This window comes from Pinus tabuliformis, chromosome 3_1 (assembly GCF_031772625.1).
Source record: "Pinus tabuliformis cultivar Carrire ecotype Pingquan chromosome 3_1, CPIR1, whole genome shotgun sequence".
NCBI classification, from domain to species: Eukaryota; Viridiplantae; Streptophyta; class Pinopsida; order Pinales; family Pinaceae; genus Pinus; species Pinus tabuliformis.
The window spans coordinates 670353174-670370074 of NC_142301.1; positions in this window are offsets into that span (position 1 = coordinate 670353174).

The following is a 16901-nucleotide window of genomic DNA, read 5'->3' on the forward strand; positions in this document are numbered from 1 at the left end:
TGCAATTGGAAGAATTTGGAAAACAGCCGCAACAACAAATCTGAGAAAATCATCTTCGAAGAACCTTCTATTTCTCTTAATGTAGACCAAATTGTGGAAAACATCTCGATATAAAACTAATTCGGGTCGTTCTGGACAAAACCGATGTTTTGGATTTTCTATATTCTCCTTCATTTGTGTGAAATGTCCAATGAAAAACTGTCACTTCTTGTTCCAGTGGATTTTTGAGTCGAAATATTTAATTATGAGCTAGAGATCAAATTTGAAATCTAGAAAAGATATTGGAGGCTAAAATCGTGAGTGATGTTACAAAAAATTCATTAATAAACCACCATTGGTAAAATCATGCATAATAACCATCAATTTATTAAAAATAAAGGATAAAAATAGTATTTATCCATAAGAGCTTAAATAATTATAAAATGGAATTATATGATAAATTATGATAAATGACATGATAAAGAATGGTAGAAATGGATGAAATAGATATTAAAAAGTGATATTAATATTGACAAATTAGTGGCCCAACAGTAGCCTCTTGCATCAACTACTCCATGTACCTATTAACCTCCAACGGGACTTGGTTCTTATTAATGGCTTAAGTGAGGGATTTGATTGAAGGGATCATGTGTCTCCTCACTATGACATCCATACTCTTGAACAACCATGTATAGGAAGCCTCAATGCTAGTGATGAGCGTAGGGAGTTGCTCATAGTTTCATATCAACATCAAAATTTGTGCTTTGTCTAGCTCTACCTGCGGCTTCATTTTTTTCTGCAAGTAAAGTGGGGCTAAAAACCATACATATGGACAAATGATCTCCCTTTTGACACTTTTAATGCCCTAATTAAACTCTTTTCCGAACTATTTTTCCTCGAACCTATATACTATTCCCTTATTTTCTCCAACCATATGGCCTTTTAGCCTTCTGATGTCTATGTGAGGTAATCTATATCTCAATACGTAATTTCTATGTTTTCTTATAGTAAAATATCATTATTTGATATTTTACTCTCTAATTTCTCTCATTGGTTCATATAGATCTCTATATTTCCTACTCTTCCAGTACTCAGCCAATTCAACATTGTGGTACTCAGCTAGTTTATCATTCTAGTTCTCAGCCAGTTCAACATTTCGATACTCAGGTAGCTCAATGATCCACTATTTTTTCAGTTACTCGTTTGGAAATCCGTCACTCGTCAACTGCCTATGCACCTATCGAGTACTCAGCCAATAGTTGCATTCTCACTTACCGTGCTCACCACACACATGCACTCTTCCACCACTTCAACTATGGCCTACATTTTTAGCTAATGCACTCATCAAAACCATTCCATTGTTCGATTATGGTACCAAACTACACCATTATTTTATTCTAGTACTAACTCCTCCATTTTTTCTATTGTTTAACTCTGGTACTCATATTCGTTGTTTTATTTCGGTACTTGTATTCCACTATTTTGTTCCTTTACCAGCATCTTCTATATGATTCTTGTACCATTCTTCATCTCCAAACTTAGTGCTTCAAAAAACAATATATGATGGAACCAACGAAGTTTCTGAAGACATATCCTTTACTTATTTACTATATATCGACTTCCACCTCATGCACTTCTTGTCATGAGGATGAAGTTACAAATGTAATTTCAGTTTCATTATACAGATTGATGATTATCTCTTGTACTTTGATTGTAATGACCCTCTTCTTTATAAAAGAGAGGTATGTTGAACGATTAGGTTAATCAGAATATTTTTCTTGAATGGTTAATAGTTAATCTCTTAGTCTTCAGAGAGATTCGAGAAGTGAGATTAGGTTGGAAACATAGCACTCTGAGATTTGTAATGTTGATATTGTAATCCTTCCTTTTCACTAATAATATGAGCAACAATTATTAAGATCAATGTGTTATTTTACTTCTTAGCTCTGTAAGTGTTTATCTTACCTTGGTCACTCGGCAAGGGCCCACCTAAGTCGTCAAGGCAACCTTTCCATTTTTTAAGTTCTTAAATAGTTTAGTATTTCTAGTTTTTTTTTATCAATGACGCTTTCTTAGTTAAAGTTGTATTTGAGTTATAGATTTAATGATCGATGTTTGAAGTACAAGAAGGATAAAACTTGAGATCTCACCACTCACCTACATTTGCCACTAGTGAATTGCTTAAGAGTAATAGTTGCAGGAAATGAAGTTAGATCCATCTTGTTATTTCATGAGCTAATAAATGGAGGAACTTGTTACATGAGTTAGAATATTCAGTTTTCATTACTTGAGTGTTATGTCAATTTTCATTAATTATGTGATGAAATGAATTAGTTTTTGTAGAATGAAGTGTTAGTTTGTAATACTCACTATCTAGACTATATGTAGTAGACAACAAAACTTATCTATTGTCAGCACATATAGTGCATTAGCTCTACTATTTATGATTCACTGGTTGATAATTAAGTATTGAGGAAAATGCTTATACATATATATATAATTCTCATATAATTTCCCTAACATTTTTTGCATCGTTTCTGAGGAGCTATAAACAGAGATAGATTTGTTTGATCGATTGTGAGTAATTTTGAGGACAACCTAAGGGAAGAGAGAAGACGGTAAGATGAGAGGTAAGAACATGTGCATCCACTATGGTGGGGTCACTCCAAAGTAAGTTGTCCTCTCTTTTGGTAAGTAGTTAAATTTTGATAAAAAAATATTATGAAAATAATTAGAGATAAGAAAGGTTGTTTATTTCAAGTAAAAATACAGAAAATATATACATTCCTAAAATTGTAACCGCAGCTAATTCTCCTAATCATTCTGAAATCAATAAAGGAGGGGAGTTTGGTGGTAACGACAGAGGAGACATCAACATAAATAAAGACAATGGTAGAGTAAGCTGAGACTGCAGTAGAGATAGTACCTTGAAATGTTGCAAATAATATAGTGACTGGACCATCATTTTTTATGAGTGAGACATCTCCAACTGCCACAAATATTAAATCGTGGGAAGCAACAATGGAAGGAGAAGAAGGAAGCATCACTAACCCAGAAAAAAAATTGAAAAAGAAATATTCATATTTCCAATCCTTAACATTACCAAGAATGTCAATATAAGAACATTCCCTTGTCATCATTACCTCATTTCAATGGTATGACATCTGAAGACCTTGATTCATTTTTATTCGAATTTGATATATTGTGTAGAAGTTATAACTGTACAGATAATGCTTTAAAACTAAAAATTTTCCCGCACAACTTAGAAAAAATGCATTAAGATGGTTTATGAGTCTAGGGGAGCATACTATTACATCTTGGGATGATATGAAATCAACCTTTCTGCAAAATACCAAGACTACTATAGACCTAGGGATGCCTAGAATAACATATTTATAATACAAAAAGCTGAAGATGAAAGCCTAGAAGACTATTTAGAAAGGTCTCTTTACAATTACCAGAAGTCCAAACAAGTTTCTCTTGACCTAGCCATAGTTAAGACCATTTTTCTAAAAGGAGTGTGGGATGACTATATAGAAGTACTTAACCTTATGAGTTCAAGTGATGTCTATCAAAAATCATTTGCTGAGATTACTGAATATTGTAAAAAGTACTCTCGTAGTCAAGCCAAAGCTAGAAAAAGTCATAGAGAACTTGCAAGTAGAATTGTCAAACCAACCACAACTTGGGTAACTATGACAAAAATAGTGAATATGTTGGATAATTTTAAAACTGATATCCTTAGTATGATTACTAACTAGATAGATTCCCTCAATAGCAAAAGGAAGCAAGAAGAGTAAAATGTTTCTTTAGCTATATTTTTTCCTTGTTTTAGAAATAAAATTCCTAAAAAAGAATTTCCCCTTAATATGCTAGAGGTTTGTAAAATTTGCAAAAATAAGCACTCAACTGAAGAATTTCCTTCATTACCAAGACTATAAGCTATATACAAAGGGGGGATAGAACCCCGAGATTCATCATATTTCTCTAAGAGACAATTGAGGCAACAAATCCCCTCCATGTCCCAGGATCCTTACATGAAGTTCACTCAACAACAATGGGCCCCTCAGATGCCTTATTCTCAATGGGGACCCAAACCAATGTAAGAGAATTCTTGGCAACAAGGTTGGAGGGGAACTATGTATGGACACATGCCTCTGCAACCTTACCAAGCACCCTATTATCCAAACTATAAAAAATATCCCTCAAATATTTCTCAGATATTTCTACGGTTTAATCCACCCCTCTTACCTTTGTTCCAACGACAACAACAATAACTTCCCATGAATCCAAACTCATTGCAATCTTCTCTGCACATGAATCCACTTCATCAACAAATATTTCCTGTGAGCCTAAACCCACCACTACTTGCTATTCCCATGAATCTGAGTCATCAAGAAGTACCAATGAATCCAAATCACCCTTGACTACCTCAATTACCTTCACAACATATTCTAAATCCTTCTAATAATCTAGCTCAACATGTGTTGATCGTAGAGCTGTAGACCTCTCCTAACTATACCATCACTTTAGTTCGAATCAATGTAATTCGGTTAAGATTAGGGATGATATTATATAAAATAGGACCTATAGTCATTATTCAGGAAGAACAACCAACAAATTCACCTTGTGAGGACGAAGAGGAATATTTCCCTCTTGGTGAAGAAGAAAACCCTCCTAAATGAGTAATCAATTTTACCACACCACCTAAACCATCTCAAGAAATTAGTTAGCAACCTTACCCAAAAAGGTTTCTTGTTAAGAGGCCTAACGTCTCCGCAGAATATGTCTTAGAGGCTAAACTACGGAATGTTTGTGTGAGTATACCTTTGTTGCAAGCCATCAAAGATATTGCCATTTATGCCAAGATTTTAAGGGACATTTTCATTAAAAAGGGAGAAATAAAGAGGAAGGATACCCTTATTATCAAGCTAGCTAGCCAATTATCGGAAACCATGTTAGGGATGCCTCATAAATATACTAATCCTAGAAACCCAATAGTGGCCATACAGATAAACAATATCTCTTTACCAAACTAGAAGGCTTAAGGCCCACTCAAACTTTGTTGGAGTTAGTACACAAATCTATTCTTAAACCTGAAAGAAGCTTGGATGACATAATAATTGTACTAGCTTCTTGTGAATATCTGGTAGATTTCTTTATGATCCATTAGAAATCCTCCAAACCTGAACATCCAGTAGTATTGGGTTAACCTTATCTTGCTACTATTGATGCCTTCATTGGGTGTAGGTCTGGAGAAATGACAATTTCTAATGGATGTCAAAGTCAAAAGTTTGTTTCATTTCCTCCTCCCCAACCTGCTATAGAAGTTCCTCTGTGGTTAGAAATACCATATGGAGAAGAGAAACATACTCAACCATTGTTAACAATTGAGAAGTCTAACGGTCTTCAAGAACAAACCAAGGATCAAGATCTTAACTTGTTCTTAGCCATAATGAGATGTATTGATTTCCCACAATATTTCCAAGAACATGAAAATATTTTCAGTTTTGAATTTCAAGAAACATGTCATCCTTCTACCTACTCATTGTTTGCAACAACAACAACAAATGAAAGGAGGGATCATATTCCCATGATGTTGAAATTTATCTTGGGAATTCTCTATACATTAACTATGGTCTAGGGTTAGAACAATAAGAACAAAAAACCAAAATGATTAAATTAGACTATTAAGGCAACCTCAAAGGAGAATGAACCCAACCCTAAGAGAAACAGTAGAAGATGGCATTCAAAAACTCTTAAATGATAACTTCATTTACCCTCTCTCTCATAGAAAGTGGGTGTCACCACTAGTCATTGCACCTAAGAAAAATTGAAAATGGAGGATCTGTGTGGATTGTAGGGAGCTAGATAAGACCATCTTTAGAAACTATTTCCCATTTCCTTTCATTGATCAGGTATTAGATACCTTGACTGGGACGAAATATTTTCCTTCCTTGATGGATTTAGCAGTCATAACCAAATGCAAATTCCACCTAAATACCAAGAAAATACCACCTTTATTTGTCCATGGGGTACTTATGAATATAGGGTTCTTCCTTTTAGGTTATGCAATTCCCCTACCACCTTTCAAAGGTTTTCCTTGCTATTTTTTCAGACCTAACCCAAGACTGTGTCGATGTCCATATGGATGACTTCACAGTATATGTGAAATATTTTCAAAAATATTTACACAACCTGGAGAATGTCTTAATCAGATGGCAAGAGAGTAACCTTACACTTAGCAATGAAAAATCTAGAATGATGCTTACTGAGGGTATTATGCTAGGTCATGATATTTCTGAACCTGGGATAAGAGTGGATCCTGCTGAAATTGAAATGATGGCTAAAATTAAAACTCCCGGCTCTTAAAGAGAAGTTAGAAGGTTTGTCTAAGGGCATGCCGGATACTATAGAATATTTATTCAAAATTTTACCACAATAGCTGCCTATTTAAACTTCTAACTAAAGATGTAGATTTGCAGTAGAGTCCTCCATGTGAAATTCCCTTCGAATCTCCTAAAAAAAAAATCCCAACTGCTTCACTTCTAAGAGGACCAAATTGGAGCCTCCGATTTCACATTTGTACTGATGCGTCGACAAAAATTTCAGGGTTATTCTGGGTCAAAGGGAAATCAAATCACCTATGCCATTTACGTTGTCTGCAAAACTTCCCTACCCCCCCACCCCCCCACCACCAAATTTAACAATACACTCACGAAAAAGTAATTCTTATCAGTAGTTCATGTCATCAATACCTTTAGGCATTATATAATTGGGTATGAAGTGTTTGTACATATAGATCTTTCAGCTATTGAATTTTTAATGAATAAACAAATCACTAATTCTCGAGTTACTAGATGGTTGTTACTACTGCCAAAATATAATATTACTATTGTTAATAGGCTAGGAAGAGATAAACTTGTTGGTGATTTCTTGTATAGACTTGTTCATACAGGTGATAGTGAACTGGTTGCTGATGATTTTCCTGATGAAAATTTATTTTCTATTTCCATGTGTACTTCTTGGTATGCAGATGTAGCCAACTACCTAGTTACAAGAAAACTACCACAAAATTTATCCTCAAGAGAAAAAAAAAAAAAAAATCGTTCAACTCAACACCAATTATATGTGGCATGATGATTGTTTGTACTGTACTGGACCAGATCTTGTAATTAGGAGATGTGTACGAGAGGATGAAATGCAAGATATCCTAAAACAGTTCCATAATGAGCCATGTGGTGGAAATTTCACCAATAAAAGGACCACATACAAAGTGTTACAATCCATATATTATAGACCCACTAGTTTTAAAGATGCAAAGAAGTATGTGGCTAATGGTGACGATTGTCAAAGGATGGGAAAGGAAACTCTAGAAAATGAAATTCTTCTTCAAGAACAGGTAGTTATTGAAACCTTTAACAAGTGGGAATTAGATTTTGTTGGTTCAATTTCTCCTATATTTAAAAATAAGAGGTATATTTTGGTATGTACAGATTATGTAACTAAGTGGGTAGAAGCGAAAGAATTATACTTTGCTAATGAGAAATCACTTTTTGATTTCTTATTTAAGGAAATATTTAATCACTATGGAGTATCGATAGAAATAGTAACTCATCAAGGCACCCAATTTACTTCTAAATTGGTCAATACCATCACTGAGAAATATCAAATTAGACACCGAAAATCTACCCCTTATCATCCATAAGAGAATGGGTAGGTAGAATCTACTACTAAAGTTATTGAATCCATTCTCACCAAGACAATAAAGCCACATCACATAAATTGGGTTGATAGGTTCTTTCAAGATTTTTGGGCCTATAGGACAACCTGGAGTAACGCAACGAGACACTCATCTTATGAGTTTTTTTATGGAAAATATGTACTCCTTCCTATAATGTTCCAGATTAAAACCTTCAGAACAACCATGCAGCTAGGGATGGATCTAGGAGAGGTAAACAAATAAAGATTGATGGTGTTGAATGTGCTAGATGAAATTAGACAAGATTAATTTCAAAGATCCATTCTTGTCCGAGATTAGAGAACTAAATGGCATGATAAGTTCCTCAAAAAGGAAATTTTTCAACCTGGCGACTGGGCTTTATTATACAATAGTACGTTGAAAACTTTCAAAGGGTAGTCTTCAACTATATGGATTAGACCTTACGAGATAGAGACAGTATACAAAAATGGCGCAGTTAAACTTAAGAATAGTGATGGAGAGGAGACCTCTTTTGTCATCGGTGGACAACAATTGAAATTTTATCACAAGCCACTATTAAAAGAGGATTTTTCTAGTCATGTTCTTTAGAATCATGAAATGAAACTTGTCAAAGAGAAGAACCCTCCTCTCATTGATCCACCTCTGCAAGTGTTGTTGCATAATTAATTTCATTTTGTACATATATGTATATAAGTGTGCTAACATATATAATTATTTTTGTGTTATTAATACATTTGCATTCATTTGGTAGCAAACAAGTTTGTTGTGTTCATCCAGTACTGATGAACCTCATTGTGTTCATTCAGTAGTGAGGAATCTCTCTATGTTCATCTAGTACTGAAGCTCTCTATGTTCATTTGGCAGTTAAGGATCTTGCTGCGTTCATCTTGTACTGAAGAAATTATTTTTGTTCATCCGGTCCTAAAGGAAATTTTTTATGTGTAATCTACTAATGGAGGTATAAGATCAATATTTCTACTTATTTCTATTAAGGATTCATATTAATTGTGCGATGACATATGATTATCGTGATTTTTATCATCCTTTTATTTCTATTCCTATCCCAATCCTAAACCATTTACCTTCGAAAAAATTCCTTTTGTGTGATCGAATGTGATGGATATGGTAGTTATTAACTGAAGTACTAATCCTAATATAAGAAAGTATATTATCCCTTATTCTACCTTCATGGGTCATTTATGTAATGGTGATCCCACTATTTCATAACTGTGAGGGTGAGTGATGACAAGAAGGACTAACAAAACCTTGATGTGAACTGTCGCATACCTCTATACCCATCCACATCCTATGTATCATATCTAACACTCATTCCCATAAATAAGATGTCAGATATGGAAATAATTTCTAAACAAGTTCCACATACGACATATCATTGCCATATACATCATTCACTTACCAATTACGTAGACATTGTAACCATTATCATTCTTCCTTTTAATTATACATTCCCCTCTGGATGGTTTCGGCATCTAGATGAGAATTATTTTCCTTCTTTCTTTACCTTCATAATTCTATGTAAAAAATTTCAACACCCCTAAATCGCCATTCACAAAAATGTGTCAATTGTTATTGATACTGTGTGTGCCAACTATTTTCGATACCGTGTATGTCAATTTCCTCTAGTACTCTATAAAACTAGTTCTGGTACCCTGTGTTAAGCATTTCTAGTACTTGTTTAGCTTGTCCTATACTAAACCCCTCTCAAGTTCAAAACTTATTTTCACTGCAAGAATGGGAGTGGATAGACATGAACCAGAATTTTGGTCTTATAGAGAGACTGAGTATAAATCGTGTAGGAAAAATCTTAATCGATCCGAGTGGACTTCATTCTTCAGAGAATTTAAAGGGTATCATGTAGATGTTTTTGTTGCTTTTATTCAACATTTTGATGGTGAGAATGTTTAGTTTCAGGGTTTATAGTTTAAAGTGACTGAGGTTACCATAATAGATGCTACAGATTTACCAGCCACATGGGAGAAGTATTTTAAAGGTGTAGCCATCAATGAGGAGCTTTGTCACAAATTCTTGACTCCAGAACACCAGAACCCAGACTACACTAAAGACATTATGAGAAGTTGGGTCAAAGAAGAGTATCAATTAATGATTAATGCTCTGCAAAGGTTTGTGATTTGTGATGGTAGGTATGATGTTACCTTCCTTTATGATTTGAGACTTTTATTGCATTTCGAGGGAGGCCTTGAAATTATTTCTCCTTATTTTCTATGGATGAGCCTAAACAAGATGGCCAAAGGAATTAAGTCATCCTCTAAAAATGTTCAAACTAGTAATTACCACCATGGCTTAATTAAAATGTTAGTTGTCCATGAAATCAAGAAGCAGGGTAGTAACTAGAAGACATTATAGCACAACACTTTTCTCAAGTAGAAGGATCCTAGCACATGGATGAAATCCTACCAAAAGAGAGAACTAATGACATTGACAATAAACAGGAAAGCAGGAACAAGCATCAGAAGAAATTAAAGTCTAAGGAGGATATTTATAGCCCTACTCCATTGAGGTCTATCAACAAGTTGGATAAGGGTGAAGTTGAAGGCAAGAAAGAAACTTCTACATCAATAGGCAAGTCTTCAAAGAGTAAGAAGCCTTCTATCAATTAACCCACTCTAAGAAAGATTTTGATCACTGGGAAGAAGAAGAAGAAAATTAACTAGAAGTGACAAAGAAGTCATAGGCAACAATTCAGAGGAAGTTGTCTAATCACCCAAAGAAGAAAATCCTACACCAAGTGTTAAGAAAGTAAAGAGGCCTAAAATTAATGAAGGAAATGACAAAGCGTAAAGTTATGAAAAGAAGAAGGTACAAGTGAAGGAAAAGGAAGCCACCGAGACCCTGTCATCAACAATAGGAAGGAAGAGAAGGTTGTTTGAGGATAGCGAGCCATAAACACCCTTAAGTTGAACCACTAGAAGTAAGGAAAAAGTGGTAATAACTACTCCCACTCCTCCTCTTCTCGTACATTTGATTTATATCTCTGCCTCTCCTAAAGGACAACATGTACAAGGATAGATACTCAATGAAATAGAAGAACTTGTCACAGAAACTTTGAAAGAATTAAGGAATGAAGTAGAAGTTAAGAGTATATTGGATAAACAAAAAATAACTGAGCATGGTAGTTCCTTAGCTAGGTAGTAGATGATGGCCAATATTGAAAAACTTTAGAAGAAAAATAAGAAGCTAAAGGGAGAAGTGAAAGATTAGAGGATGTTGGATGACTATCTTAAGAAGGAAAATGACCAGCTTAAGGACAATAGCTAGAGGCTACAAGACGAGTGTGATGAGGCCTCCCACTATGTAGAAGAAGCTTCTATGTCTTGTGCATTTTACTAGAGTCATTATGAGGGAACTCAAGGAGAGGCCTCAAGTGTGAAGGTCTTAGAACTAGGTAACTGTTACCTAGGCAATGAAGGCATAATTTTTGGAAATTTTGAAGATTGATCCTTTTTTCATGAGGGCATGCAATATCTTGAGCATGGGGGAATGTTGGGTCTCCCTTTTGACACTTATAATTCCCTACTTAACATCTCTTTTTGACCTATTTTTGACCTCTTTTTGCCTTGAATCTATCAATTATTTGCTTATTTTATCCAAGCATATTCCCTTATAGCCCTCTGATGTCTATGTGATGTAATCTATATCTCAAAATGTAATTTATGTGTTTTCTTATACTAATAATATCATTATTTCATATTTTACTCTATAATTTATCTGATTGATTCACATATATCTCTAGATTTCCTAATGTTCTAGTACTCATTCAACATTTTGGTACTAATCTAGTTCAACATTTCCAATACTTGGCTAGTTTGACATTCTAGTACTTGGCTAGTTCAGCATTCCAGTACTCGGTGAGTTCAATATGATCTCGTATTTCGTCTAGTACTCATTCGCAAATTTGATACTCATCAACCACCTATGCACCTATCTAGTACTCAACCAATAGTTGTGTTCTCACTGAACATGCTCAACACATGCATGCACTCATCTAACACTTGACCCATGGCTAGATATTTTGGCTAATGCGCTCATCACAAACATTCCACTATTCGATTCGGGTACTAACTTGCTCCACTATTTGATTATGGTACCAACTTCTCCATCTATTCTATCATTTAACTCTGGTACTCATATTCTTTGTTTGACTTCGGTACTCATATTCCACTGTTCTATTATTCTATCAGCATCTACAGTCTCATTCTGGTACCAGACTTCATCTCCAGACATAGTGCTTCAACAAAAATCTATGTTGGAACCAACAAAGTTGTTGAAGACATCTCCTTTACTTAATTATGAAAGATCCACTTCCTCCTCATGCATTTTGTGTCATGAGGACGAAGTTACAAATGTAGTTTTAGTCTCATTATAAAGATTTATGACTATCTCCTTTACTTTGATTGCAACAACCATCTTCTTTATAAAAGAGAGGTCTGATGAATGATTAGATTAATCATAATATTTTTAGTTAATGGTTAATAGTTAATCTCTTAGTCTTCAAAGATATCCAAGAAGGGATATTAGGTTTGAAATATAGCACTCTGAGATTTGTAATCTTGATATTGTAATCCTTCTTTTTCATTAATATTATGAGAAAAAATTGTTAATATCAGTGTGTTGTTTTACTTCTTAGCTCTGTAAGTGTTGTCTACCATGGTAGCTCGGTAAGTGCCCACCGAAGCCATCAAGGGAAGTTTTCCTTTGTTTAAGTTATTCAATAATTTAATGTGTCCAATTTTCATTTATGAGTGATTCTTTCTTAGTTCAAGTTGTATTTCATTTATAGAGTTAATGATTTCTAGTTTGAAGTATATGTTGTTGGGAAAAGTATCCAATATGGAATGACCCTATCCCACTCTAAGGGTGATAGTACCTCAGCAACAACTGAATGCAAAGTTATTCAAGATTACTTCTTTATGAGATGAGAGAGAGAAGAGAAAGAGGATCTACTAACCGTTATCTTCCGCTAATGGTTGATCCAATATTCCCTCTTTGCTGCTTGCTCCTAGCTCCTTGCTCTTTCACTAGCCCAGCTACACAAAGATCCTGTAAAAGCACAAGAAAAGGAAACTACAAGAAGCATACATCCATAATCGATTCAGGGATTAGAATAAATCAAATATACAAGCATCAATTCACCATTGAGACACATGCATATAGAATAACCTCAAATGCTTTATTAATAGAAGAAGTAAAGTTTTGAGAGTGTTACAACCATAATAGGCCCAATCCAGCAACACCTCCCAGCAGAAAGAAATCTCCTCTTCACCTCCTTCAAGCAAATCACCCAATAGTTCTATACTCAAACCAACAGCACTTCCTTACTTGCACAAAATTCCAGCCCCCTTAGACCTCATGAGAGAGCTCTATATATAGGAGTTTTGGAGAAAGGATGAGTCAGCTTGAGGCTGGCATGAAGCTGACTAGTGTCCTCTCCCACTTTAGTTATTCTTCAGTTCTTGAGTCCACTTGGAGATCAAGACCCTCTTACTCATCACAAGGCGAATTCCTTGATCCAAGTGTCATTTTGGAAGCTTCCTAGGCAATTGACACCTTGCAGAATGACTGTGCCACTTGGCCAATCTCGCCCAGTGCAGGTAGCCTTCATTGCTTTTGACATTCAGCGTAGGTACAGAGTGGAGCAGTTGACATTCAGCGCAGATGCTCAGTGGAGCAGCTGACATGATCCAGAAATAGCTTGTTTTTGAGTGTTTTCAGGTGGAGAACTGATTTTCAGTGCTGTGGTTTGTTGACCTTGTTCCTCTAGGGGTAGGAACAACATGTTTAGGGACTTTGGATCCCTCAGATTATCGACATTTCGTGCTTCATGCTGTTAGGCACAAAAATGTCTATAACAGTTGCCCCCTAAAGTATGAGGTCGTTCATCGAGTGAAATGCTTTATTAGGAGGATCCGAAGTTCATTCAATCGCTGAGAGGTGCCCTGTAATAAAATACAATACAATACATTATTTTTCATTCTGCTTTCATGATCTAGCTGAGGCGGGCATTCCCATGCTCAGCTTTATAAATTCATTTTGGTACATACAACAGACGATCGTCTGATGGTAGACTGACAATTCTCTGCTGAAATTATCATCCTTTGAGTAGGATGATCATCTGCTGCAATGATGTACATATCAAATGTCTTTATATTTCCTAAATATATATCGCAACCCGGATGGATGAAACTAGATCTGGGGTCTTCAAACTCGTTCGATCTTCACTCTAAGTACAAGTCGATCCATGTGAGAATTACGCTGAAGTCGAACATGGAAAGACATCGCTTGATTACCGGTCAATAATGTAAACCGTTAACAAGCGCGAGAGGAATCACCGATAATGATAATGACCCTCAAGGTACTACAGTACAATTCACGTGGTGTGAATATAGGACTTGGCGTCGAACACCACGCAAAATCTTCTTGTCGAAGGTCATTGATGTATACCTGTCGCCGGAAGTGAGAAACTTGCCATTGAGGCATGCAAGCTTCAAAGTACTAGGGGGGGTGTTCCCAGATCAACTTCTTGGATAATGAGCTGAAGTCGACAAGAAGCGATCCGTCAGAGGAGGGCCTTAATGAATCCCACATCAGTGACACGGAACGGAGCTAATGATTTTCGTGGAGGTGAAAACAATCTGTGAGATATGATTCAGGGTGGCGATCATGGGTGGATGAAGGATAATGTATGGTAGTGGATGGGACACGGTTGACTCTTTCTCAACAACATCTCTTGAACATATAATGACATTGATGTGATGGATCGGTAGCATTACCCCAAATACGGATGGTTTGGCGAAGACCATGGTGATGAGACCGGTGAATGAAACAACCCAACCCGATGTGATACGGAGGACAAAGTGTCATGTTCAAGAGTGACTTGCTACCATTAAAGCTTTGAGGTTCTCTCAATTTTTCCCCAGTCATTTCTGACCAGTACCTCTTTATTTTTGTCAAGCTTGAGGAGGATAACATATGCTTGTTCTATAACCCGCCCTTCGGGCAAGCCCATCGCTATGTTTTAACGAGCCTAGCGATAGGGAAACTCGTTCTCGTCTAAAGACAAGTTTGTCGTTATTTAATCATTTTAACGAGTTTAGCGACAAAGACAACTCGGTCTTTTCATTTTTAGAGAGTCTGAAAAGGTACAGAAAGTTAACTCCAAAATTCCTTTTTCGTCATCTAATCCCTTAAGTCCGAAAAAGTGTAAAACAGTACAGAAGGGATGAGTTTTCGATAACTTTAACGAGTCGAATAAAACAAGCGCTCGACCTTTTTGTGCAATAATCCCTCAGGTCCAAAAAGATTAAAATCTAGAGGAGGGATAGCTCTTCCGGTCCTTTTAACGAACTGGAAGGCCAAAACTCGGCAAAATTTTCATATTTTACGAGTCAATTGAAAAGAGCTCAAAGAAGACTCGTCTTTTGGGGAACGAGTGATAAACAGGGATAGCAGTAGATTTCAGGTACAGGTTGGAATTTTCCAATCACGGCAGTGTCACAAGGATGGCTAAGTGAAATCACTCTTCGCAGCTGTTCCTCAAAATGGGTAAACAATCATATGGGAGTGAACGATCAACCAAATGGAATGGAGGTGGCGGGTGCAAACACGACCAAGGCTTTTTATGGCTAATAAATTTACGATCATAATGGTTATTTACCGAAATAGGTTCATTTTTTAATGAGCTTGAACTCTGGGGGAAACTCTTGCTCATGCTTTTCTATTTTTTAACGAGCATAAATTCCACGGTAAAACTGCTCGGATCTTGCGTTTATTTTTTAACGAGCATGAACTTTATGCTAAAACTGCTCGATATACCAGTCATAAAATAAGAATGTCTCCTGAAAGATCCCATTTTTTATAGAGCTTGCGCCTTACCAAAGCTATGCTCCTACTCATCCTTTCTTTATGCAAGTTCGGAAACGGCTAATCCCAAAAACAGATAAACAACCGCTCTTAGCTTGCACTCCAAAAGGTTTGCATGCCCCCAGGTATAAAGTACAATTTCAAGGCTGCCCCTACTTATCCGATAAAACATTTGCTTTAAAGGGTGAGGCTTACCTCTTTCTGGTTACCCAAAGATTGTTTTGTTAATCTTTCAAACTGAACACTTCCTCGGCACTGCCTCCCATAGTAGACAATGGTGAATGACCTTTGTCAAACACGTGACCTTAACAAAAGCATCCTATTCTAGAACAACCCCTCTTCCATCCACGGACAGGGTACGGACTAGTCATATTCTTTCGCGGAAATTCTACCTTATACCCAGGGTTTCCTCTGCCCGAAGCAGACCAAGATGCATGCCCCCTGGGTTCCAGCCCCATCTTTCCGAATCACTCGCACTCATCGAGAAGGAGGACTGGGGGTGGAGACATTTCTTGAGTGAATAGACCATTCAAGGTTGGTATTTGACTATTTGCTATGCGTGATCCCGGAAATGAAAGTTGGTCTACGAGCTTGACCACTCTTCCTTCGTGTGGAAAACACATTACTCTAAAGAGTGAGGAGACTATAGCTTCCATGCAATATATATAGTCTCGTCCAAGGAGTAGGTTATAATCCAAGGGTCCTTGAACGACCATCACGTTCATTTGAACGGTCTTCCCTTTCAATGTAACAGGCACATTGGGGAGGATCCCTAACGGTCGACTGGTTCCTTTATCAAAGCCCGAGAGATTTCTTATCTCAGGCAAAAGCGCCGAGGAACCCAGTGCTTTCCAAGCAACAGAGGAAAGGATACTCACAGATGCCCCTTCATCAATGATAGTCCCAGCCATCACCATTCTATAAATTTGGACTATGATTCTGAATGGTATACTGGCTGGCAACCGGGGTCTGCCTAGTTGGTTCCAATCAAAGGACACAACCAGGTTGCTTGGTGGTGGGACCGAATACACGGCCGGATACGATCCTGACGATGTTCCTTCCTGCGATAAAGGAATACGGGCATTGCCCTGATGCTCATCAGAATCTTTGTTGATGAAAAGAATCTGGATGGTGTCATCCTTATTCTCTTCGGTGAGGGTGTCATTTGAAGATGAATCTTCAGTGACGGTGTCATTTGAGGATGAAACCTCTCAAGGAAGAACCGGGTCAACTGCCGTATCGACCTTTAGACTTTCGTCTGGTCTGGATTCAGTAGGTTTATTTTCAATGACTGACGCTT